Source organism: Anabrus simplex, chromosome 3 (genome assembly GCF_040414725.1).
Source record: "Anabrus simplex isolate iqAnaSimp1 chromosome 3, ASM4041472v1, whole genome shotgun sequence".
In the NCBI taxonomy this organism is placed as follows: Eukaryota; Metazoa; Arthropoda; class Insecta; order Orthoptera; family Tettigoniidae; genus Anabrus; species Anabrus simplex.
This window is the reverse complement of record NC_090267.1, coordinates 274,020,311-274,044,496: the sequence shown is the minus strand read 5'-3', so window position 1 is coordinate 274,044,496 and position 24,186 is coordinate 274,020,311. Positions and strand designations below refer to the sequence as shown.

Sequence of the window (24,186 nt, the reverse complement as noted above, 5' to 3'; positions counted from 1 at the left end):
TTTTCTAGTAGATATATGTTAATCTAGTTGATTGTATGTGTTGCGTACTTGTTGGCGAAGCGTTTTGATACGTGAAAAAGTGATTTTCCCTATGATATTACATTTATCATGTTAAATTAGCGCCATTGTACGTGATATTTTCATGTCAGCCATTCTCTTCGTTCCGGCTACTTCGGCCGCCATGTTTTTTTAATATTACTGTCTGAGGATTGGAGCCGGTCTTGGTTGATCCGGTAATGTTTGTATGGTAGAATGTTGCCGAGAAGGACCGCTGTGGCGTGAAGCTTTGTTCCTTGTGTCCTTGTGCAACTGAGTTAACCGCTATTTGCGAAGCCCATTCAATTATAAAGCAATGGAAGAAGAACGCCATACACATTTACTATTTCCTGCTTTTGCCTACGTTGTAAATCCTTTGATGTAAAGCCTTTGTCGCCACAGCTAACTTGGTGCGTCGCCCTAGCCTTATCTTTTCGTAGAATGTAGATCTAGTTGGCTGTGATATGGCTCATGATGATATTCTTTGGCTCATCTGATCTGATACAGCAACAATGGTGTTCGTGATGTAAAGATTTGTTTATCTCTGTTGTTTTCCAGCTGTGTTTTGCTGAGAGCGTAGAAGTACTGTGATTCTGTGTGAGCAGTGCGGGAATGGATTCTGGTGACTTTTTGAAGTGTCATAGAAGTTTCTAGGACCCCAAGGATTCTTGGTTGGAATTTACGACTTGCTGACAGCTTAAAGGTTCGTTATATTTTGTGATAATGTAATTGGTGGTTAGTGTAATCGCTGATCTGGCTTTCTGCCTGGTGTTATTAGCCCTTTGTATTCTTGTCGTGTATTTTTTTTTTTGTAACTCTGATGCTAGTTTTGATAAAGTATTCTGTTGTAATAAACTCTACAAGGTATCTGAAAGATTAGGGAGTCTCGAGTGCGAAGTATTTCACATTCTTCTTCAATAGTTTTTCATCACTCTTCTTACTTACATCAGTCGGAAAGCCACTTGGTAAGTTTGTTCACAATTTACTCGGAGCGCCTAGGTGAATATGGGATACTCATGAAATTGGCTTGTAAGATTTCAAGTAATATTTGTAAGTAACAAATGACCTGTAGTAACTTTTTGTGTGATTCTTTTTTGTTTTTGTTTATTTTGCTTGTTTGACTTAAAGGGACAAGTTCACAACTTTTACTTGTGCTGCTTTAATGTAATTAGAAATTGGACGTAAGTGATAGGGAGAGCACTTGTCAGGGCTGAAGGACGATTTTCACATCACAGATATAAGTTATAAACTATTTTATTTACATTGCTAATGAATTTAATACAATAAATATAATAGTTTTATTACAGCCAAATGGTCATGTAAAATACAGTAAATATAAAACTGTTATTTCCCCCACTCATGCAGATATTTCTTTAGAACTCATTTTCTTTAGTTTTATTGTTATGCCCTTTTCTGGTATCATGTGCAATTTCATGATATTGGGCCTAGGCTAATTGTTTCTTGAGTTTTATCTGCATGGTCACTAATGCATATAAAATTTGTCCATCTGTATAAAGACTACTACAAAATCATTCATACTGATAGACCCAAAAATATCTTAAGTGCTGTGGTAGCGTAAACAGTAAATATGGACAGGTACACTTTTTTGTAACTTTTTTTAACTTTCTGTACACTTGGCGTAACTTTTTGTGTTTTGTATGGAGTTGTGGTGGTCGTGGTGGTGATTGTTTTAAGAGAAAGTACAACTAGCAGCCATCCTCTCTGCAAGGAGCTCAATAATTTAGATCATCATCTTCAGAAGGTGGCTGGGCTTCTGTGATAATTAGGAGATTAGGTTGGTACTGGGAAGTCTGAGGAAATGCAAAACTACCGTAACATAATTGGCATTATGATAAGGAGGTACGAAAATTGAAGGTCGTAGAGGTTAGGTTTAATTTAGGGCTTTATATTTCTCCTCCATGACCTGCATTCCTGGGAGCTGCTTTCTACAGAGCACAACCTACATCATATTTAAAAGGACAGATCAGTTTGGTTCATTCCTAATCATATGCCTTGAAGGGATGTACCATCTTTTTTTGTGTCATCTATGCTTTGTAATTGAAGTTTATTCAACTATTTCTATTATACTATTTGACTGTTGTGAATAAAGATAAATAAACTTACAGCAAGAGTGCATATGTATTTCAGATGGCTAGGAGTAGGTCTAAGGTGGATAAGAAAAACTCCACCCATTTTCTAATAATGTATTTGTAGCAGCCAAATAAGTTATTGATTGTAGAAAGGAAGTTATGGAAGTTTAGTTACTGAAGAATTCTGTAGCAATTCCAGTGGGACATATTGATTTTTAAAAATAAATGCACCCTGAAGACTAAATTTGGCATTTGCATTTAACAGTAAAATATAATGTATCTTTCTTTGTGGGGAAAAAACAAAAACAAAACAGATACCAGTATCAGGTGAACAGTGTATCACTCATTAGTTGTGGAAAGTAATTGGGATGTGCTTAGTACACACCAAAATGTCCCTATAACATAAATCCTATGGTCTATTGTTTTCGATTTATTGACATTCCAAAGTTGTACTGGAATAATTTGTTAACCCTAGCTGGCACATCCCACTTCAAGTAGCATTAGCAATGTCTGTGTACCACCAGTAATATGTCACTATACAAGAACAGCAGACTTTTTAGCAGTGCTGGGAATAGAGTATAATGTTATCAACAAGGGAATCTTCCATTATTTAGGCCATGGAGAAAGAACAGGCATCATCAAACTCGCGTTGATAGGTGGTAAAATTATAGAAGAAAGAATTTCTAACTACAAAATAATACCGAATAGGCCTACTCCCTCTAATTCCAGCTGATTACATAAACTGGTGTAACTCGTAAACAATCAACCGTAGGATGTATGTTCATAGAAATATTTTGGGGTATGATGACCACCAAATGTAAACATAGGCTAACCAAAATTTTGGTACACTCAGCCGCACAAAAATTTTTTGAAATAGGATGGACATATTGTGCAAATGGTAAAATTCAAAGCACCGAGCTTGATAGCTGCAGTCGCTTAAGTGCGTCCAGTAAGGATACTGTAAGTAAAATTATTTCTTGAATAAAATTACTGTGTCCACCTATTCAGTACAATTATATTTTGTAGTGATTACAATCTACACGAAATGAGTCCTATCTGTGTCAGTGCAACGTAAAACAAATAGAAAAAAAAAAAAGTATCATCTATTAGGCCACCGGCTGGTGGTGGTGGTGTATTTTGTTTTAAGAGGAAGTACAACTAAGTAATCATCCACTCTGAACAAATTATGTGGAAAAGAAATTTAAAATACAACCAAATCATATATTCAATGAAAGAATTTCAAAATGAGTGACAAAATAAAACACAAATTAGTGTATTAAACTGAAAAGGTCACAAACGAGACTTGATTAATCCACTCTCTCGCACATAGCCTAAAACGAATGTCGAGATCTGCAGTAGTTGTGTCATCGGCTAATATGAATTTGCTGTCTTTTTTTTTTTTTTTTGCTAGTTGCTTTACGTCACACCGACACAGATAGGTTTATGGCTACGATGGGATCAGGAAGACCTAAGACTGGGAAGGAAGCGGCCGTGGCTTTAATTAAGGTTCAGCACCAGTATTTGCCTGGTGTGAAAATGGCAAACCACGGAAAACCATCTTCAGGGCTGCCGACAGTGGGGTTCGAACCCACTATCTCCCGGATGCAAGCTCACAGCTGCGCGCCCCTAACCGCATGGCCAGCACCAGCATTTGCCTGGTGTGAAAATGGGAAACCACGGAAAACCATCTTCAGGGCTGCCGACAGTGGGGTTCGAACCCACTATCTCCCGGATGCAAGCTCATAGCTATGCGCCCCTAACCGCATGGCCAACTCGCCCGGCAATTTGCTGTCTACTGCAGGCTGAAGTTCCGTATTAGGCCAGAGAGATCGGTGCACTCTGTGAGGATGTGACTGGGGAGTCTTCCCTCTTTAGGAGGTAAGACTGCATGGATCTTCCATGACCTGTCCTCAGCCTACGCAAAACTACAGCCCAAAGAGAATGTGTAAGAGATGACTCTCAAGGTTATTTTAAACTTCTGTACACAACGGTTGCCGCATGTTAGTGCCTCTGGCAGTCGTAGGGTAAACTAAAATTACCGGGGCGGGCGATTTAAATCGTTTAGCGAGTAGGGTCCCCAGGTTCTCATCCCTCCTCCGCTCTTAAATATATTCATTTCTTTTCTTTCATATCTTTTTTCTTTCCTTTCGTTCTCTTACCTTTTTTTAAAATACTTCATTCTGAACAATGATACACCTGGAGGTTGGCCTGTGCTTTATTATTATTGTTATCATCATCATAATTTTTTATATTATTATTTTTATTTATTTTTTGCGGAGAAAAGAAGGTAACCAGGCTGTGTTGCTTATTATAATTTTATTTTTACTAATTCACAAAGCCATGAAGGAAGAAAAGGATTAACCAGAAGGTGAGTGGGATTGGCAATCCTTATCTCCGATTTAGAGCTACGACAGAAATGGACACTAACATTACCTCGTACCTCAGTCCTCTATAACACTATCTAAGCCAATCTCAACAGTCAACAATATCAAGATATGCCACTTATGCAAGAAATTAAATATAAATACAATGTAAGAAAGCCATACACGGGAACCAAAATGATTTAAGGAGGGAGTTTGTAGGATTCAAAGGTAAATTGAAATTAAACATGATCTTTTCATTTATGGAGCTATATTCTACCTACTATCCACAGTATTACAGGTATAAAAATTGTGTAGAAATTAGGAAATTTTTTGTGATCATAGTATATCATAATTTCATTAAGTTACATTCAGTACTGTTAATCATCAATTAATATTCATCAGCCAGAAAACAATACAATACAACACAAAATCATTAATTTATGAAAGAAAGACTGGAACTGACAAGTTACAACATAATAAATACTTTTTTTTTTTTGCAATCTAAGTTTGCACTGACACGTCAAAAGCTTTTGGCAACACCATTCGTATTTTCTCAAGGAACTTACCATATGACACATCTTTCAGTCTGTTAAAGGAGGCACCTAGGCCCACACACTGGGAAATATTTAGATTTGTACTTCTTTTGTATCTGCTAATGGATGGCAAGTCTCTGGCAGAGTAGTGTTTGAAGAAACCAAGACATGATAGCACATACTCTGTTTCTACAAATTGCACCAAAACACAACATATCATTCAATTAATCATCTGCATTTAGATGATGCACAATGTCAAGCTACAAAATTGTATGCATTCCTTGTATTTACAATACTTAAAAATGTTCTATTTCATGTGACAGTAAGATATATCTAAATTTCTCTGCTACACGGAAAAGGATAGTAACACGAATATCTTTATAGCTGGCCATACACGGAAAGGAATTGTGACAGACGAGCAGACGAGGCCTTTTGTGATGCGTTCCAACAGGCTAGGACTGCTCGTTAGTGAGCAAGATCAGTTTGAGGCGTCATCTGCTACAGGCGAGACCTGTTGTCAGCGCCTCAACGGAAAGACCTCGCCTCACAGATCAAGCCTCTTGTAAGGAAAGCATGGGGTGGACAAAGGTACTGCTAGAGAAATTTATTGAAATGTACAAAGAGCGGCCGTGTCTCTGACAATTAAAACATGAGGTGTCGCAGTGTCTCAATCAAGCGTTCTTCAGTATTCTCCTTTCCTCCTTCTTCAGCTTAGAAGCTACAATATCCACAGTAAATACAATTTCAGTTAGACTGTTCTCCAGTAATAGCTACGCAAAACAAGTCATGTTTTTTACTAGTGGCTTTACGTCGCACCGACACAGATAGTTCTTATGGCGACGATGGGTTAGGGAAGGGCTAGGAGTTGGAAGGAAGCGGCCGTGGCCTTAATTAGGGTACAGCCCCAGCATTTGCCTGGTGTGAAAATGGGAAACCACGGTAAACCATCCTCAGGGCTGCCGACAGTGGGATTAAAACCCACTACTCCTGGATGCAAGCTCACAGCTGCGCGCCCCAAGCGCACGGCTAACTTGCACGGTAAACAAGTCATTATGTATGTGTTGTGTATATTTGGTATTCAGCCCGAAGGTTGGTTTGGCCTCCACAGCTATGCCAACAGCCGTCATAGCCTAGGCATCACTGAAGAAGCGTACTAAGAAAATGAGGAGTGAGGTAGCTTCCCGTTGCTTTCCTCACCGAGTCAGAAGATGCTTGCATATCAGTCTGCCAAGCCCACTGAAATGCACGCACCAGCTGACCCTATGAGTGATATTTCCATACCATTCATACCAGGGACTGGCTGCATAAGGAATGCTATTACTAGCATCGCTCATACCTCAGTCACTTTCATATTGTCATAGCCAAGGATGGGACTGAGACAGATCAAACATTTAACGTAATAACAAGAAAAATCCATTCATGCTTACTTTTTTTTTTTTTTCTAGTTGCTTTACGTCAGTGGTGGTGGTGGTGATTATTGTTTTGAGAGGAAGTACAACTGGGCAACCATCCTCTATGTAACACTAATCAGAGAGAAAAAATGGAAGGGGTCCGACACTTCGAAAAATTAAGGTATCGGCCAAAGGAAGACAAGGGCTACGAAGGGCGTGAAAATGAAAGACTCCCTAGTCCTCGCAAACCTAATAGCGTCGGGGTCAGAAAAGAACAAGAGTTGACCAAGAGAGGTCAGATAGGATAGATGAAAGTGAGGAGTCTGGCACAAGTAAGTGGAAGCAATGCCAGGACTCAGCTGAGGGCCCCGTGGCCGCCAACCCACGCTCCAAAGTTCAGAGCCCCTGAGGCCCCTTTTAGTCGCCTCTTACGACAGGCAGGGGATACCGTGGGTGTTATTCTACCGCCCCCACCCACAGGGGGATGCTTTACGTCACACCGACACAGATAGGTCTTATGGCGATGATAGGATAGGAAAGGCCTAGGAGTTGGAAGGAAGTGGCTGTGGCCTTAATTAATTAAGGTACATCCCCAGCATTTGCCTGGTGTGAAAATGGGAAACCACGGAAAACCATCTTCAGTGCTGTCGACAGTGGGATTCGAACCCACTATCTCCCGGATGCAAGCTCACAGCCGCGTGTCCCTGACCGCATGGCCAACTCGCCCGGTACATACTTACCTAACAGCATATCACAATCGCTGTGGTCCATTCGCAAATAATTCTTGTAATCGTCTGGTTTACTTTCTCTCAGCCGGGCTGAGTGGCTCAGACGGTTAAGGCGCTGGCCTTCTAACCCCAACTTGGCAGGTTCGATCCTGGCTCAGTCCGGTGGTATTTGAAGGTGCTCAAATACGACAGCTCCGTGTCGGTAGATTTACTGGCACGTAAAAGAACTCCTGCGGGACTAAATTCCGGCACCTCGGCGTCTCCGAAGACCGTAAAAGTAGTTAGTGGGACGTAAAACAAATAACATTATTATTATTATTACTTTCTCTCAGGTGTTGTATCAGACTCATGTGACCGAGCTCGATAGCTGCAGTCGCTTAAGTGCGGCCAGTATCCAGTATTCGGGAGATAGTAGGTTCGAACCCCACTGTCGGCAGCCCTGAAAATGGTTTTCCGTGGTTTCCCATTTTCACACCAGGCAAATGCAGGGGCTGTGGGGCTGTACCTTAGTTAAGGCCACGGCCGCTTCCTTCCCACTCCTAGCCATTTCCTATCCCATCGTCGCCATAAGCCCTATCTGTGTCAGTGCGACGTAAAGCAACTAGCAAAAAAAAAAAAAAAAAAAAAAAAAAAAAAGAGACTCATGTGACTAAAGCTGTCTTGCTGTCCTATCCATGATTTCATCTACTTCGATCGATTTTTCTGTTTGCATGATTTAACATACCGGTATTAGCAAAATACACATTCCATCAGCTGCAACAGCTTTTTTTTTTTCCTTCTGGACAGTCTGCTTCGATGTCCATCACACAGTTCTAAGTACGGCAGACCCGACCGGCAAGGATTTCAAACTAGTGGATGAGGCTTGGCCTGCCGAGATCAAAGGGATCATTCCATTAATGGGAGGGTCTGGAATGTTGACAGATTATGTTGCACAACACGGCAGGCTTGGTGTCACCGTTGATGGCGAGCAGCAGGCCGGGTCTCGGAAGGTCACGCCTGGCAGGTGGTCTTCCGGATCTGGCCCCAAAGGCGAGCCCTGCGAAAAAATCTGTTCGTGTATGGCCAGCTTATGGGCTTAAAAGACAAGAGCTATTACAGATTCTGTGATTGTTGCCCTCGTACAATATGCAGGAAGTACAAATAATGCTTCCTTTCAGTCCATCCTCAGGGGAGGAGTTCAAATAAATTGAAAGAAATGTGTAGCATCAGGATCTATGTACAACAATATGGCAGCTGATCCAGCACAAAACAATCCCATGGCACGTCACAAGATAGCTCAACCTATTAAGATCTATGTCCAAGGAATTGGTCGCTAATTAATGTACAGTATTATGAACAATATGCTGCTACCTTCCGACATTACCGTGTGTAAGGGACTTTGCTGTGACCTAGACAAAACGCCAGTCAAAGGCAATGGAAACTCACTTCAAATACAATGCCATTTGTACCTACTGTATATCGAAGGCAGAAATCTGTGTCAGTGGTTGTAGAGTAGGCTGATCCGTGGTCCGACAGCACTGCACTCTGACCAGCCAACCGACCAGAGGAGGGGTGGCCATGGCTCTACACCTCTGCATTTGGGACACAGAAAGGGACTGTTCCCCTACCACTGGCTGTCCTGAGAATGGTTTTCCTTTCGCCTGCGGTAAGGCGAATGATGGGACAGTTCTTATTATATGTCATGGCCACCAGACGTCTCGTCTTCACCACAAATCTCCTTGCCTAAGATGATGATGCTTGTTTAAAGGAGCCTAATATCTAGGTCATCGGCCCCTAATGGTACAAAATGAGACGAAATGTAATGACAATTTCAAAGTCCAAAATCATCCACTGACCAGGATTCAAAACATGACGACAATGAATGGATGGATATCGATTTAGAACAATCAGTGGAACCGACCCGTAATGCCCCACATTCCCAGAAACTAGCGTTAAACAATAGTATTACTGACCAAGGGAATGTTTCTAAAGCACAATCCTGAATCAATGATGCTTGTAGTCTTGTCGTCTAAAGTGGTCCAAAGAACAGGTCATCAGCCCCTCATTACGATACTTATCGCTAGAAAAGTAGAACCATGGTATTTGTCGTGTTGCGGTACTAATCAAAAGTAGCGTAGAGTTGCGGTATTCCTCACATTATGATACGACTCACAGGTAATGTAATTCGCACATGTAACATACACCTATGGCGTTTCTCACATTGCGGCACCATTTACAGGCAATGCAAACCTATTGTGTTCCTCACCTAGGTGTACTAATCACAGGGACTCGTCCTCTCCCGTGGTGTTAATTTTTCATCATTTCTGTCAGGAGAAAATGTCTAAACAGAATTCAGTGAAAATTGGTATATTACATCTGGGAATCAGCCACTACAATGTAAGCTATAAGTAATTTTATTCACCCTGGATGATATGGTAGTTTAGAGGAAGGAGCCTATAATTTAATTTTTAAACATCTATGTTACTGTTCCGATCGAAAAGTACTACATAACAAAAGTTATAAAGAATGCAATTTCTGATCATTTATGTCTTATTTAGTTTTATCGTACCGACTATGATAAGAGTGGTGGTGGTGGTGATTATTGTTTTAAGAGGAAGTACAACTAGGCAGCCATCCTTTATATATTAGTAATCGGAGAGAAGAAATGGAAGGGGGCCGACACTACAAAAAATGAAGGTATCAGCCTAAGAAAGACCAGGGCCATGAAGAGTGTGAAAATAAAGACTCCCTAGGCCTCCATACGTAATACACATGGGGTCAGGAAAGAACAGGTGGTGACTGAGGTATATTGGATAAGATAGATGAAAGTGAGGAGGAGCCTGGCTCAATTAAACGGAAGCAATGCCAGGATTCACCTAATGGTTCCGTGGTCGCCTACCCAAGCTCCCGAGTTCAAAGCCCCCATGGGACCCTTTCTAGTCGCCTGTTACATCAGGCAGGGGATGCCATGGGTGTTATTCTACTGCCCCCACCCACAGCGGGACAACTATGATAAGGAAAGTTTGTACAGCTGTTACTATCACATCAAATGAACGAGTTACCAACATCACAAAATTCACAAAAATTAATTTAGTTACTTCGACATTGAATACATACCAGTACATACTTCTGTAGAGTATGTGCATACCAGTCGCAAATTAGAGAGGAGGGAGCATAACATATTTCCTGTGTTCTGGTGAGAAATTGTTTCCAAAATACAAAATTTTCAGTGAAACCTCCTTTGGTAGAAATGGATGCTTAACCAAAACTATGACTTCTTTACAAAATTCATCCACACAATATCACACGACACTTCCAGTTCAGTATTTGATCATTATCACACAATTCTACAGAAATGATGAGCTCATATAAAGGAACAGATTATGAGGACGGTAAACCACATGTTTGAAAGGTTCATTGTTCATTACAGTTTTTCACTTCTCATTTAGCAGATATGCTCAATGTTGTACTTCATCTCCTTATAATAATATTAATAGTAAAAATAATAATGATTATTAATAATAATAATAATAGAAGTCATATGAAGTTTAAATAAATTGCTCGATTATACAACAACTGTACGGCAGGAATTTATAAGTTATTATGAATGCAACTAAGACAAATGGAGTCTGAAACATGCAGATGTTTGACATATTTCAATTTACAACACAACATGAACTGAACATACAGTACTTGTTTTCCACCTTTATGAACAATTATAATGATTTTATGGGCTTCGTAATGACGATTCATTTTTTTGCCTGTTAGTTTTATAGAGCACTGATTCATGGCAACGATGGAATGGGCCTGAGAACGAAGCGACTTTGGCCTTAATTAAGGTACGGCCTTAGTATGTGCCTGCCTATTGTGAAGAAGGGAAACCATCTTCAAGATTGCTGGCAGAGGGGTTCGAACCCACCACTGCCCCAGCGCAATTTCATACATACACAGTAGCGGCGATTGGGAATTAAAAGTGCGAGGGCAAAAAAAATACAGACAACAAACAGCACCCGCGTTTGTGGGATATAGTGGACGAGGTCGGAGGTGGTGTTATACATCAAAACTAAAATAAAGGCTACAAAATGGTAAGTTTTCTAATGCTCTCTCAGCAAACTTCGACAGAGAGGTAACGATGGACAGTTTACCAACTTAAATGTGGTAGTAATAGATTTCTGAGACTGTGATTCAGTACTGTACTGTATAATAACCTTTCACAAAAGGAACAATATTTCCCATTTGTTACGATTAAAAAGAAATACGGCGTGATTATACAATTAAAATCATATATTTGACTACACACTGAAAAACTATCAGACACTAAAGAGACTGCCAGACAGACGAATACGCACGGCAAGCGGCTGAATCCTGCCTCAATGTCCATGACCTTGGCAAAAACAATATACCACTGTTACCCTTCCTCACAGCACAGGCAAAGCCTCCACTACTTGCTGTGGCGCTATACAAATCGGTTAGCCGGGTCAAACGACTTTTTGTGCGTATTTCCGCAGAAATTGGTTATGATTAAAGAAAAACAAAAGAATTAGCTGATAAGACAACAGGGCTTGTAGAAATTGCTTTTTTGAAATAATTCCTAGTTTCATCTGGCTAAAATGGAATCAAATTGTAATAGTTTCTTCACAAAGTGTGTGTGTGTGGGGGGGGGGGGGGCACCTGCCCCCCTAATTGCCGCTACTGTAGATGCATGATCACACTGCACAGCCTACTTGCTGGGTGTTTTGTAATACAAAATTAAATATATTAATACACAATCATTAACATTCACAAATTGAAATTGTTGAATTTGAAATCGTTCAATAACATTAAACCCATAAATCATGAATGAATTTGGGCATATAAACAACTGCTTCCATGACATGATATTAAAGACTTACCATCACAAAATTCAGAATTAATTATTTGGAAACTGAACACATTTTACTGAGTATGACATGCTTACAAATTACAAATATAGGAAGAGAGACCATAACACATATTTCTTTGACTCTAATGAGAGAATGTTTCTGAAATACACCATTTTCAGTGAAACCTCCGTTAATGGAAATGGAGACATAACCAAAACTGTTGGTATGGCCTAGGTGTCCATAGTCTTCGTACCCATCAATTTGATCTAAACTCGCATTGTAATGAAGTCCAGCGGACAGAGAAACTTCATCAAACATGAGGGAACAAACTTTCTGATCACTATTCATAGTTCTGACTCGAGATTCCAACTGTTCGAAGAAAGCCTTGCCAGTACCTGTAGGAAAAGGAAAAGAATTCGACATTCTGGTAAGGGTTCATGGGGAAGGCATGTCGATCAACTTCTGCAAAAGACGATAGCAACTAGGGCTTCGCTTAAACAAACCAAGTGCAACTGCCTTCACCTTGAAGCTCCAGTGCCTACCTTGACCTAACTTGGAAATATTCTTCACCAAGTCAGCAATTAATGCTGTGAAGTTTCGATGCTTAGAGAAAATGTTCTGCAGGGAAGTCACCAAAGATTCCACCTGATCTTCATTATTTCCCTTTGAACTATTTCTCAGCATCTTGCACTTTGTGCGTAACTGTTGCAGCATTTTTTCTGACCGATTATTCTCCTGCACAGTGTGCACTTCCTAGGAGTTATCTCTCTGTAACTACGTACTTGTAAGAGAGATAGAGCTCCTTTCTGTTTGGAAGATGTACACGGTGCTAGAGGATTCAAAGTTACTTCGCCAGTAGGTGTTGAAAGTCCAGGTAAGGGCTCTGCTGCTGAAGGTACCTGCGTCTGAAATGCAGGAATCTCAAGTGCCTGTGGAGTACTATTGGCACTAAGAATAATATCAGAAGAGGAGTAGGAAGATGAAGAAGGAAAACCTGTAGAATGAACAGTGGTTGTATAGCAATTAAGAGGAGTAGTAGTATTAGTAGTAGTAGTAGTAGTAGCTGCAGTAGCAACATTACTGGTAGTAGTAGCAGCAGGAGTGAAAGTCATGGCGGCAGCAGCAACGGCGCTAGTAGTAGTAGTGCAGGTGGTGGGAGCAGTAGCAGCTGAAGCACCTAGCCGAGAACCACACTCATTACATGTTACAAACTTCATATAAACATCAAAATACATCCACCATTTCCTTAAAAGACACTACATTTTCAACAACAAATCCCCTCTGAAGAACTCGGTTGATTTTTGCGATCTTTTAAAGAAATTCAACCTACTCCCTAACCACATCATGTGCTCCTACGATATCACGAACATGTATTCTAACGTGCCAACAAAACAAACTGTAAACATTATCAAGGACAACCTATCCAAACACAGCAATCTCAGCATCCCCGAAATAGACGAATTCATCAATATTTTAAACTTCGTACTAAAAAACAACTATTTCACTTTCAGTGGCAAAATCTACCAACTTCAAAAATAAAAGGACTCAGCTTGTGGCTCAGATATGTTGACAACACATTTGCAATAATTGACATTAATCTCAACAATAGCAACGATATTTTGGATTTTTTAAACACCCTTGATCAAAATATCAAGTTCACTAAGGAGGACGAGGTCAACAGATCCATTAACTTTTTAGACTTAACTATAACACGCGACAAAACATATTTGACTTCAAAATTTACAGAAAACCCACCCACACTCCAATAACAATCAAAAATTCATCTATACACCCCAACTCCCACAAACAAGCTACTTTCTATACTTTAATTTACAGAGCTTTAAAAATCCCATTATCACCCAAGAATCTAAAAACAGAAATTCATTATATTAAAAACTTAGCAAAATTCAATGGCTTCAAAATAGAAATAATCAACCGAATAATTAATAAAATTAAATATAAACTAGCAGCAAACCTCGTCCCGGAAAAACCTAAAAAATCTAAATTCGCCACCTTTACATACAATAATCCAGGCATTTACCAAGCAACAAACCCTCTGAAAAAACAAAACATTAACATTGCCTTCAAGACGACAAACACCAATCACAGCCTATTTTTCAACCACAATACACTCAACATGAACAATAGTATTTACTCGGGCATATACAGGTTCAAATGCACGCAATGTGAAAAATCATACATAGGGCAAACAGGCTGGAGCTTCCTTACTAGATACCAGGAACACTATAATGCCAATAGACATAATAAATTTTCAGCCATGAGTTCACATATGAAAGATACAGGTCATCATTTCACAACTATCGAACAGGACCTAACAATCATTAAAATAGTAGATAAAGGAAAATTAATGAACGAATTAGAAATCATTTACATATATCTGGATCAACATTACAACAAAGACCTAAATCTCAATGATCCCGTCGAAATAAAAAATCCCCTATACGAGACTTTACCCAATTTATTACAATCTTTAAATCCAAATTTAAATAAAATCCTTAAAAACCTCAAACTAACTTCCAATAAAGATTCCAACTTCCCCTTAAAAGTAACTCCCTCCGTCCCCGCCCCTGCTAATGTTCCACAGCCAACGGCATGCAGGTTAAACCCTCCGTCCACCTCCTCTTCTCCATTACACTCCTCTTCCTTAACTCCCCATCTTCAACAGCCAATAGCGCGCAAGCTCAACGCTCCGCCTATTTCCGTTCATCCATCACACCCCCCTCCCTCAGTTCCACACAGATACAACACACGCCATTCAAACCTCACTCGTTCCGAGACCATACAAGCAACAAGTTCATACCGCAAAAACCGAGAACGTAAGTAATTGAATTTAGATCAATTCCCCTAATTTAACCGTTTTTCCTCTAAACTTCTTACCTTTTTATTCTCCTTTTCATTACAGATTCTGCACCATATTTCTTCAATAGTCAATCCACATTCAAAACTACAGCCAACACGTAAGAATGTTCCCATTTAATCATCGGTATACGAGCTGACAAAATCTGTACAGCGGCACTTATTAGTTAACTTCTTTCTCACAACTCCTTCAACAAAAATACTGAGACTGCGATCCCACTTCGTAAAAATTAATGGATTGATTGGACACAACTTTATAATCTACATGCGCCATACAGTTTCATTACGACTTTTCAACGGGAGAGGTTTTATGTTGTCTTGAGTGGCCATTGGATTCTTATTTGCTCTCCATTGAAAATCAGGTTGCTTCCAGCCGAATTTCACGAACCTTGATACGGCAACTTTAGCCATACACTTTCTTATTATTTATTTGGTCAAGGCCTAGTTTGTACAGTTTTATAAGATCATTTTAAGATTGCTGATGTAATTACCATACCAACTCTTATTTCTTCGCAAACATTTTAAATGATTTTTAATTGTCAATTGTCATTTAAGAACTCATGATTGCACATATTGTATAATATTCATTCTAATTTTTATTCTCATTTTATATACTTTTTCTTATATCGACAATCAGGATCCTGATTTTTACCTTTAGCACGAGTGTAAAAAGGCTGATGATGCCCTTTTAAAGGGCGAAACATGTCCCTTTAGACCTTAGTTTAATAGGATGTAAGTCATAACTTTGCAAATATCATTTGTATTGAATAGGTTGACTAATAAAAAATTTTAATAATCTTAAATTGAACCACACTCATGTCGAGGCACACCTATATGAACAAAAAAACCCACTAAGAATGGTATAATTTTTTTCCCCCTCTACTACAGTGAATGCAGGGTAGGGCCTATTGATTTTCAGATCTCATTATATCGTTCATTCATAAGCATTTTAGGTATTCATGGCCCCCCCTATGGTTATTAAGATAGGAAAAACAGGAATAAAATTACACTGAGCACATTGTCCACCTCAGTTCGTTAAGCACAATAACATTAACTGTATTGAGAGATGTTACACAACTGTTTTTGCTTCATTCATGTTTGGTTGGAATTAATGAAGAAAATCTTCATGTAATTGCAAATCTGATATTCACTGATTTCAAAAGATCCCCTATATGCTGACAGGAAGTTGGACAAAAATTAAAAATGGTACATTGAAATGTTGGACCGGACCGAACGACGATATAAGGAGCCCAATAAACAGACTGGCGATTCACAGTTTTCCATCATAAGTTATGCAGGCAAAAAGGTTTCTATGAGCCCTCCATAGGCTCTATGTGCATTCTGTGCAGTAAACAGTATGAAAGTATCATTTCTGCAATTGCACAAAAAGGGTAAAGCCATTGATGGATTATAACAAGGAATAAAATTTGTGCATTTGTGCACTATTCTGTTAATAATAAATGTTAGGAATTTCAGCCACACTCTGCCTCTAAGAGATGTACAAATTTCAACTTACAGGTAAGGCAAGACTTGGTATGACAGGCATTGTAGTAAATTTCATTATGAGAAGCGAGGTACCCCCTCATCTGCCACTGATGAATTTATCATAATTACCTCTGGAGAGAATTTGAAATGAATCGCAGGAAAATTTGATAGGTCACTACTGTGAACATTAATTATGATAATAACAACAACAATTACTTACTTCTTTCCGGGACGGCATCTTGATACAGCACCCTTGATAGCGGTCCTGGGTAGCTGGAGCGGCGAAAGTGCCTTGAACACACAAAACGGTTCCTCAGCTGCATCGAAGGAAGCTGCCGCAACCTTTCAACCCCCACAACGTCCAACCACTTTCTGCAAATATCAAGTCTAGCAACAGGGAAACAATGAAATAAGATCCCCTGTTGCTGGACCTCTTCGCTATCTGCGTAAATGCCACAGATGTGACACTTTTCGTGCATGGTCTGAGACATGAAAAGAAATAGAAGAAATTAATTAAGGGGTCTTTCATCAGTTTATATTTTTACTGCTAATTTCCATACCCTCAAAACGATAGTGGCTTATCAGGAATAATATAACATTACAACTGAATTTTAAGGTGTCTGTTTCAAGTAGGCTTATATAACTATCTTATCAACCACCATGCAAAAAGCTAATAACTAAGGGTGACAGACAAAAAAAAAAAAACAATTGTGGGGGGGGGGACAGAAGTAGCTATCAACCATCAACTTAATAACTTAATTAACCTCATGCGGCCTAGTATCCTTTAATAGGATTTTCTTTAAAAATAGAATGGAATATCCTGCAAAAAATATTCAAACAATAAAAAAAAATGGAAAATTTACGTCTAGGCGATTTTGTTTTAATTTATCGGAAATTCATATGCCTTGGTGTGGTATGTTTTCATGTTATGGCCTCAGGAGGTTAATAAAATAAGAACCTCAAAAATCTTGTACTTCTTCAAACAGGAAATGGAAGATGAACAAAGATTACAAAGAAGAATAAAAGATAAAGATAAATAAAAAGCACTGGTGTATCACAAGTGTTCCAAGAGTGGTCGACCCGCGCGGTCCAAGTTGCGTTGAGTTGCCAAATAGAATGTGAATTGCGTCATTGATTCAAGCAGGACGGGGAATTTCTCAAACTTTAATCGACCAATAGCAATCGGGAGATGTTCTACCAATAGGAGCTCCCGTATTTGTCACGTGAGGTTTGGTGAGGTGACGTGATGTACAAGAGCGGCGCACGGCGGTCGTAGGGTAAACTACTCAGTCGAGCGGAGGCCTCGGAAACGTAGGATATATGCGAGTGACACCCCCCTGCTACAGCCTCTCACCGTGAAGGCTGGAAAGAGGATTGCCACACGCTAGTTGTTTTAATTGCTCTCAGCTTATTGGGAGTTTGGATAACTGGCCACTCCCAATTCCCAGGATGCCAGGAGGGTACAATGTAGCTGCGTACCAATATCTCTAGCAGGTACATTCATAGGTCTAGGAGGTAAAAGTACAGCTTTCTTTGCAGCTTCGTCCGCAAGTTCATTTTCTGCAATACCAACATGGCTTAGAAGCCACGCGAAAGTGATTCTGGTGCCAACATGACACAGCCTGGTTAGAAGGTCATGAATCTGTGGTACCCGTGGGAATTGCGGGAAACAGGTGGCAATAGATTACAGAGAACTTAATGTATCAATGGAGAGAAGAAAGTGGTTTCCATTGTCACCCAGTGTAAACCGCACAGCTTCTAGGGTGGTAAAAAGCTCTGCAGTACGTGTGCTACAGACACTAGAAAGTGAGATCTTCATGCTTACATCATCCGGGATGAAAGAGCAACCCACATTTTCTCTGAACTTAGAACCATCCGTGAAGACATTTCTCGCGACCGGATACTGGTGAACACAGTCCTGGAAATGTCTCCGATAAACAGAGGCATCCGTGATCACCTTTGGTCCACGAAGTAGATCTAGTCGTATATCCAGTCATAGAACTAACCACAGAGGTATCTTGCTAGAAGTCCGCTCAAGACAACCAAAGTCAACCACATCTAACTTATGACACAAGCTATCAGTTTGAAACAGAACCAGCCGCGTGGCATTTGGCCGGTTTTGGTACCTCTGGTGGTATTGGGTACCTAAGATGCGTTGATAGCTTGGATGTAGCAGCATTTCATGAATTTGGGCAGCATAAATGCAGAGTAACTGCTGCCTCTTTATTAGTAAATATGAACTCTGATTCAGTGAGTAGGCTGGGATTGGGGCTAGTATGGAAAGCTCCCGTTGCTAGCCTAACTCCACTATGTAGAACATTGTCTAAAAGGTTCATGGTAGAACTTGATGCTGAACCATAAGCCACACTACTGTAGCCCATTTGGAAGAGGACAGTTCCCATGTAGAAAGGTAGCAGCACTGCACTGTCAGCCCCCACAAGGTGCTGCTAAGAAATTGTGAAAGCAATCTTCAGCTAATGGGTGTGGGGTGGCCAAATTAATATCTTATCAAAATGCAGATCCAGGAGCCTGCATGTGTCTACCACTGGTGAGACACTATTTCGCAAGCGGAACTCTGGTTCAGGATACACAAGCCGACATCGACAGAAGCGTACAACAAAGGTTTTCGCCACTGAAAACTGAAAACCATGTTCCTATGCCCATTTGTCAACTCCTGTAATAACTTGCTGTAGCTGTACCTCAGCAAACATCATCCTTTCGGAGCTGTAATGTAGAGCTAAATTGTCTGCATACAGCGATGGAACGACTGAGTGGCTGCTACACCTGTGATGGCGATTGCAAAGAGCGTGACGGTTGGTTCTGATCCCTGTGGTACTACATTTTCTTGAATGCAATGTTGAGAAAATGCATTCTCTGCTTGAACTATCCAGACATTTTGGATCGTTACCTGGCTTGGGAATTGGTATTAGAACAGAGTTTGTGCCTTCATGGAAAGCACATAATTCTCCCACATACTTTCTTGAATCAAAAAACAGTCCTTAGCTTGCAGATGCTTAAATCCGGTATGATTGTCCATCATAGGATTCTTACTATTATGCTTAAAAGTCTGTCGGTGATCACATATGGCTGCTTATACTTCGTTGGTCCACCATGGGACCTTGTTTCTGGTGGGGAATACCAGATGAGAAAGGAATTATTTCCTCTGCAGCTGCTAGAATTCCAGTTGTAATGGAAGATATGTGATCATCAACAGACTCCAGCATATCATCGGCCATCACTGCGTGTTTTGAAAATTCTGGCCAGTTTTCCCACTGAAATAACCAGTGCTTGGGTACTTCAGGCTGTCTTTGATTCAAGAGCGTGAGAAGTATTGGGAAGTGGTCACTATCGCAGAGGTCATCGTGTACTTGCCACCGTTACAGGAGAATTAGCTTATGGCTGCACAAGGTGACATCCAGGTGTGAGAATGTGCCATGTGTGCTGCTGCTGAAATGAAATGTATTGGTTCCCCTGTGTTAAGCATGCAAAGATCGAACTGGTTGATCAATTGCTCAAGAATCCTCCCCCTAGCGCAGGAAGATGGAAAACCCCATAAGGTGTTATGAGTGTTGACATCTTCCAGCAAGAGAAAAGGAGGAGGTAACTGAGCAATCGTATCTTGAGTTCAGGCATTTGAAAATAGTAATCTGGTGGAAAGTGCACATTGCACACCATTGTCATTACGAGCAACAAAGCCCAAGCTGCAACTGCATCCAGCTGAGTATGGAGCGGCACTTCGTCACTGAAAATGTCGGAGCAGACTAAGGTACAAACGCCCCCAGTCGCCGCCCCATCAACAGCTACTCTGTCTTTTGAATAAAGACTATATCCTCTCATGGTATTCCTGTAGACAGACTATGGAGGCCACAGAGATGGATATCAGTTGACGTAACTTAGCTAGGTGATGATAGTAACTATTGCGCCGTTGTGTGGATTGGTAGCACAACAAGATTAGGACAATTTCTTGTCCTTCTTTTGGTCCACTTCCTGCCAGTTTCCACCGTCTGTATCAGTAGACCTTTGTGCCATTCTTACCATCCATGATAATGAGTGGTTCACTCTCCATTGTCTCTTTAGTAGATGGCGACTTGGACACTGAGCACTTCATAGATGGTGAACTCTCTCTGATTTGGAATAGTAGTCATTCTTTCTGGGAGAACTGGGTTCCCCAGAAAGGGATCGGAGAGGAGGCCATCAGGGTCTCTCACACTTTCCCATCATAATCATTTCCCCTTATCCAGCTCCTGCCGGGTCAGTGTATTTTATGGTACTTCTCTATCCTCCTCTTTCCTTCCACCATTCCTCTTCCACGAACTTGTTCCAGTCTAAATTTTGTGTTCTTATGCCGCTCTTCACTGATTCAGTCGATCTTGTTCTAGGTCTTCCTCTTGCTCTCTTGCCCTCGCACATTGCCTTCAGAATTCTATTCTACTCCATCCTCTTTACATGTCCAAACCACCTTAGTTTATTCTTTTCAACTCTCTTATTTAGCTTTCCTATCCCAAAATTCCTTCCTAACATCTTCATTTCTCACTCTGTCTTTCCTATCATATTTCTTAGGAATTTCATCTCACTGGCTTGAATTCTACTCTCTTGCCTACTAGTCAAAGTCCAAGTCTCAGCTGCATACATCAGTATGGGTACATACACACGTACTTTGTTCCAAACAAGTTTTCTTACACTTTGGTAGACTGCATTACTCTGCTGTACCCTCCTGCTAATCTCCACAATTTCCAGACCGTCTTCCAATTTTCACAGTGCCCTTCCCTTGCCTTTCCCCTCTTGACATCACCATAGTCTTGCTTTTCTCTATACTGATTTTCATGCCATACTTCTCAATTTTTTCGTTCAGTACATCTAGTTGTTGCACTTCCTTGCTGTCCTTTCCTCAGATCACATCATCTGCAAATAGCAGTATCTTCATCTCTTTATCTCTATAGACTTCCTTTGTTTCCTTTACAGTTTTGTCCATGACCATAATAAACAAAAGAGGTGACAGTACACTCCCCTGTCTTAGTCCAGTCTTATTCCTAAACCATTCTGTCTTTCCAGCTGGGGTCATCAGTACTCTGCTAACACAGTAGTTGTACATTGTTTGCACCATTTCTAAAATTTCTCTTCCGAGTCCATTTTTAACCATGGTTTCCCAAACCTTGTTTCTGGGTACACTATCATATGCCTTTTCTATATCTATGAAAGTCATGACCAGATCCTTTCCATATTCCCAGTTCTTTTCCATCTGCTGTCACGTGCTAATGATTGGGTCCACTGTAGTTCTTCCACTCCTGAAGCCATATTGTTCCTCTTGTAACTCTCCTTCAATCTTTCTTCCCATTTTTCTTCCTAATATCCTTTCCAATATTTTAACCACCTGCGATACAAGTGTGATTCCTCTATAGTTACAAAAAACTTTCTTGTCCCCCTTCTTAAACACTGGTATTATCCCTTTTTTCCAGTCTTCTGGTACACATTTGTTTTTCCGCATACACTTTAGTATAATATGCTTACAATATCATGATTTTTTTATTCCACCTTTTCAATACAATTAATTTTATGTTGGTAGACAATCATAATGTTACAACACTATTTTATAGGGTCATGTTTCGCTTGATTTCAAGCATCCTCAGCCTATGTAATCATCTCAAGGTTAAGACCTGTCATATTTCATTTGCTTTGACAAATTTGTGCTTAATTATAATTCTAAAATTAAGTAGTAAAATACATAAACTTATGAATTTGTGAACACATTAATAGTTTAACAATATGAATGATTATACTAAAAATGGAATATCCGTTGATTCTAAAGACATTGATGTCCAAAACACAGTATCTTCAAAATGTTGAAAATTTGGCTAAAAATGTTTTTCCAAAGTTTTAGTTTATTAAAAACAATTGTAATTTGACTTCTATGTTAAAATTTGAGTCGTAATTTTTGTTAAAACTTATTGGTGTCTGAAGATTAAAATCTTGGATACGTTGGAATTCTGCTTCAAGTATTAATTTTGAGGCTTGCTACTGTAATTTATTAGTTTTGAACAGTAAAATACTGAATTAGATAGTTTCGTCGAACTAGTCTTGTTTTGACGATCTGATTTTCCTTTGGTAGTAGTTTTTATTTATGAGGGTTTAGTCAAAAGGGACGTCACCATCACCCATCATCCAAATATTGTGAAAGAAACAAATCAACACCTCAAGATTTTGAATTGACAGGTCTAAACATGAGATTAGTTACATGTAATATACTTTAGTAGTCGGTACAACCATTGCATACCAACAGGTCCAGCAGCTTTTATCATTTCCACACTGATTTCATCCATCCCTGTTGCTTTTCCCATCTTCATCTTTTGTACCGCTAACTCCACCTTCCACATTTTTATATCATCGTCTGTTGTTGAGTCCTCACACTGTATTACTTCTGTCTCCCCCTCTAGGGACACCATGACCTTGAAGTTGGTGTGGGGGCTTGTGTGCTTGTTGATCCCGAGGGCTGTGCCAGCTCAGGGTTACCCATGCTGGATAGGCCTCGGTGTAGGGCCAGACTAACAAGGTGTCCCCCGAGTTGCTTGAGAGGTGTCTGTGCTCTTTATTCTTCATCACTATTTCTACCCTTCTATTCTCACCATCTTTAATTTCATTCCTCTTCCTGTCTGGCCACCCTCTCTGCCTCGGGTAGATTAGGTTAGACATTACAGAAAAAAAATTTTAAAAAAATAAAAAAATTAAATAAAAAAATAATTAGGTTAGTACGGAGGTTTTATCCTCCCCCAGTCACAAGTTTCGGGTCGTGGCGAGGTGATGCATGGCTACTGGGAGAGTAGTTCCAAGCGACCCCCTCCAGATACCGGGCGCCCTCTGGAGTATATAGCCTTGCCTCCGGTAAATCTCCTTGGCTCTGCCGGAGGTCGACCTCATATTTCTGTGAGTACTCGTGGGACAAAAGATGGAACCTCTTTCTCTTCCTTCTTTTACAAAGGGTGGCACCCTTCAAAAAACAGCGTCAAATATTGCTAAGAAACGTAAGCGGTATACTCCAGTTCCTGTAGACTACATGAGTGACGAACGTCTTCCTCGATTCCTGGTTGCTTCCAGGGTCGATGGTAAAAGTTTCCTTGACGAATGTCCTTTTATGATAAGCAATTCCATCGAAGAAATTGTTGCTGGTGAAGTCGACGAGATGCGCAAGCTCCGAGATGGATCCGTACTTATCAAGACATCTACGGCTGAACAGTCCAGACGGCTACTTAAAGCCAAGTTATTCGGTAAGGTAGAGGTGAAAATCGAGAAGCACCAAACCCTTAACTCTTGCAAGGGAGTTATATTCCACAGGGATTTGGTTAAGTCTTCCGACGATACGATGATCCGGTACCTAGCACGTCGGGGTGTAACCGACGTGAAGAGGTTGAAGAGGCGTGTGGGTGATAAGCTACTCGATACGGGTGCTTTCATCCTTACCTTCGACGCTGAGACCATACCTGAACGAATAAAGGTAGCAATGTATCGCCTGACTGTTCGTCCGTACATTCCGGCACCAATGAGGTGTTATAACTGTCAAAAGTTTGGCCACACCTCATTGCGATGTACAGGTTCGACGACCTGCAAAATGTGTGGGAAGTGCGAGCATGCTGGGGTTGAATGCACACCACCACCTGTGTGCGTCAACTGCCCGGGTACGCATGCTCCAATCTCCAAGGAGTGCCCCACATTCAAGCGGGAGAAGAAGATCCAGGAGATAAAAACGCTGGATAAGCTATCTTATCCAGACGCCCGGAGGAAGTTCAAATCCATGGCTGCTCCGGAGTTCTCCATCTCATTCGCGGAAAAGGTCGCAAACGTACGGATCAC

The 24,186-nt window shown here is 40.4% G+C and overlaps 1 protein-coding gene across 5 annotated transcripts in view; it reads left to right on the top strand.

Moving 5' to 3' along the window:
- The first annotated feature begins 426 nt into the window (after positions 1 to 426).
- The window catches only part of ZnT63C (zinc transporter 63C), a 482,994-nt gene continuing 459,234 nt past the window's right edge, over positions 427 to 24,186 (top strand). For 4 of the 5 annotated variants that reach the window (XM_067144352.2, XM_067144351.2, XM_067144354.2 and 1 more), the window contains exon 1: positions 525 to 739. The gene's annotated coding sequence lies outside the window, so the exon portion shown is untranslated. Of the gene's footprint in view, positions 447 to 524; positions 740 to 24,186 lie in introns of those variants that run through there. The other variant, XM_068226668.1, reaches the window with a different exon arrangement.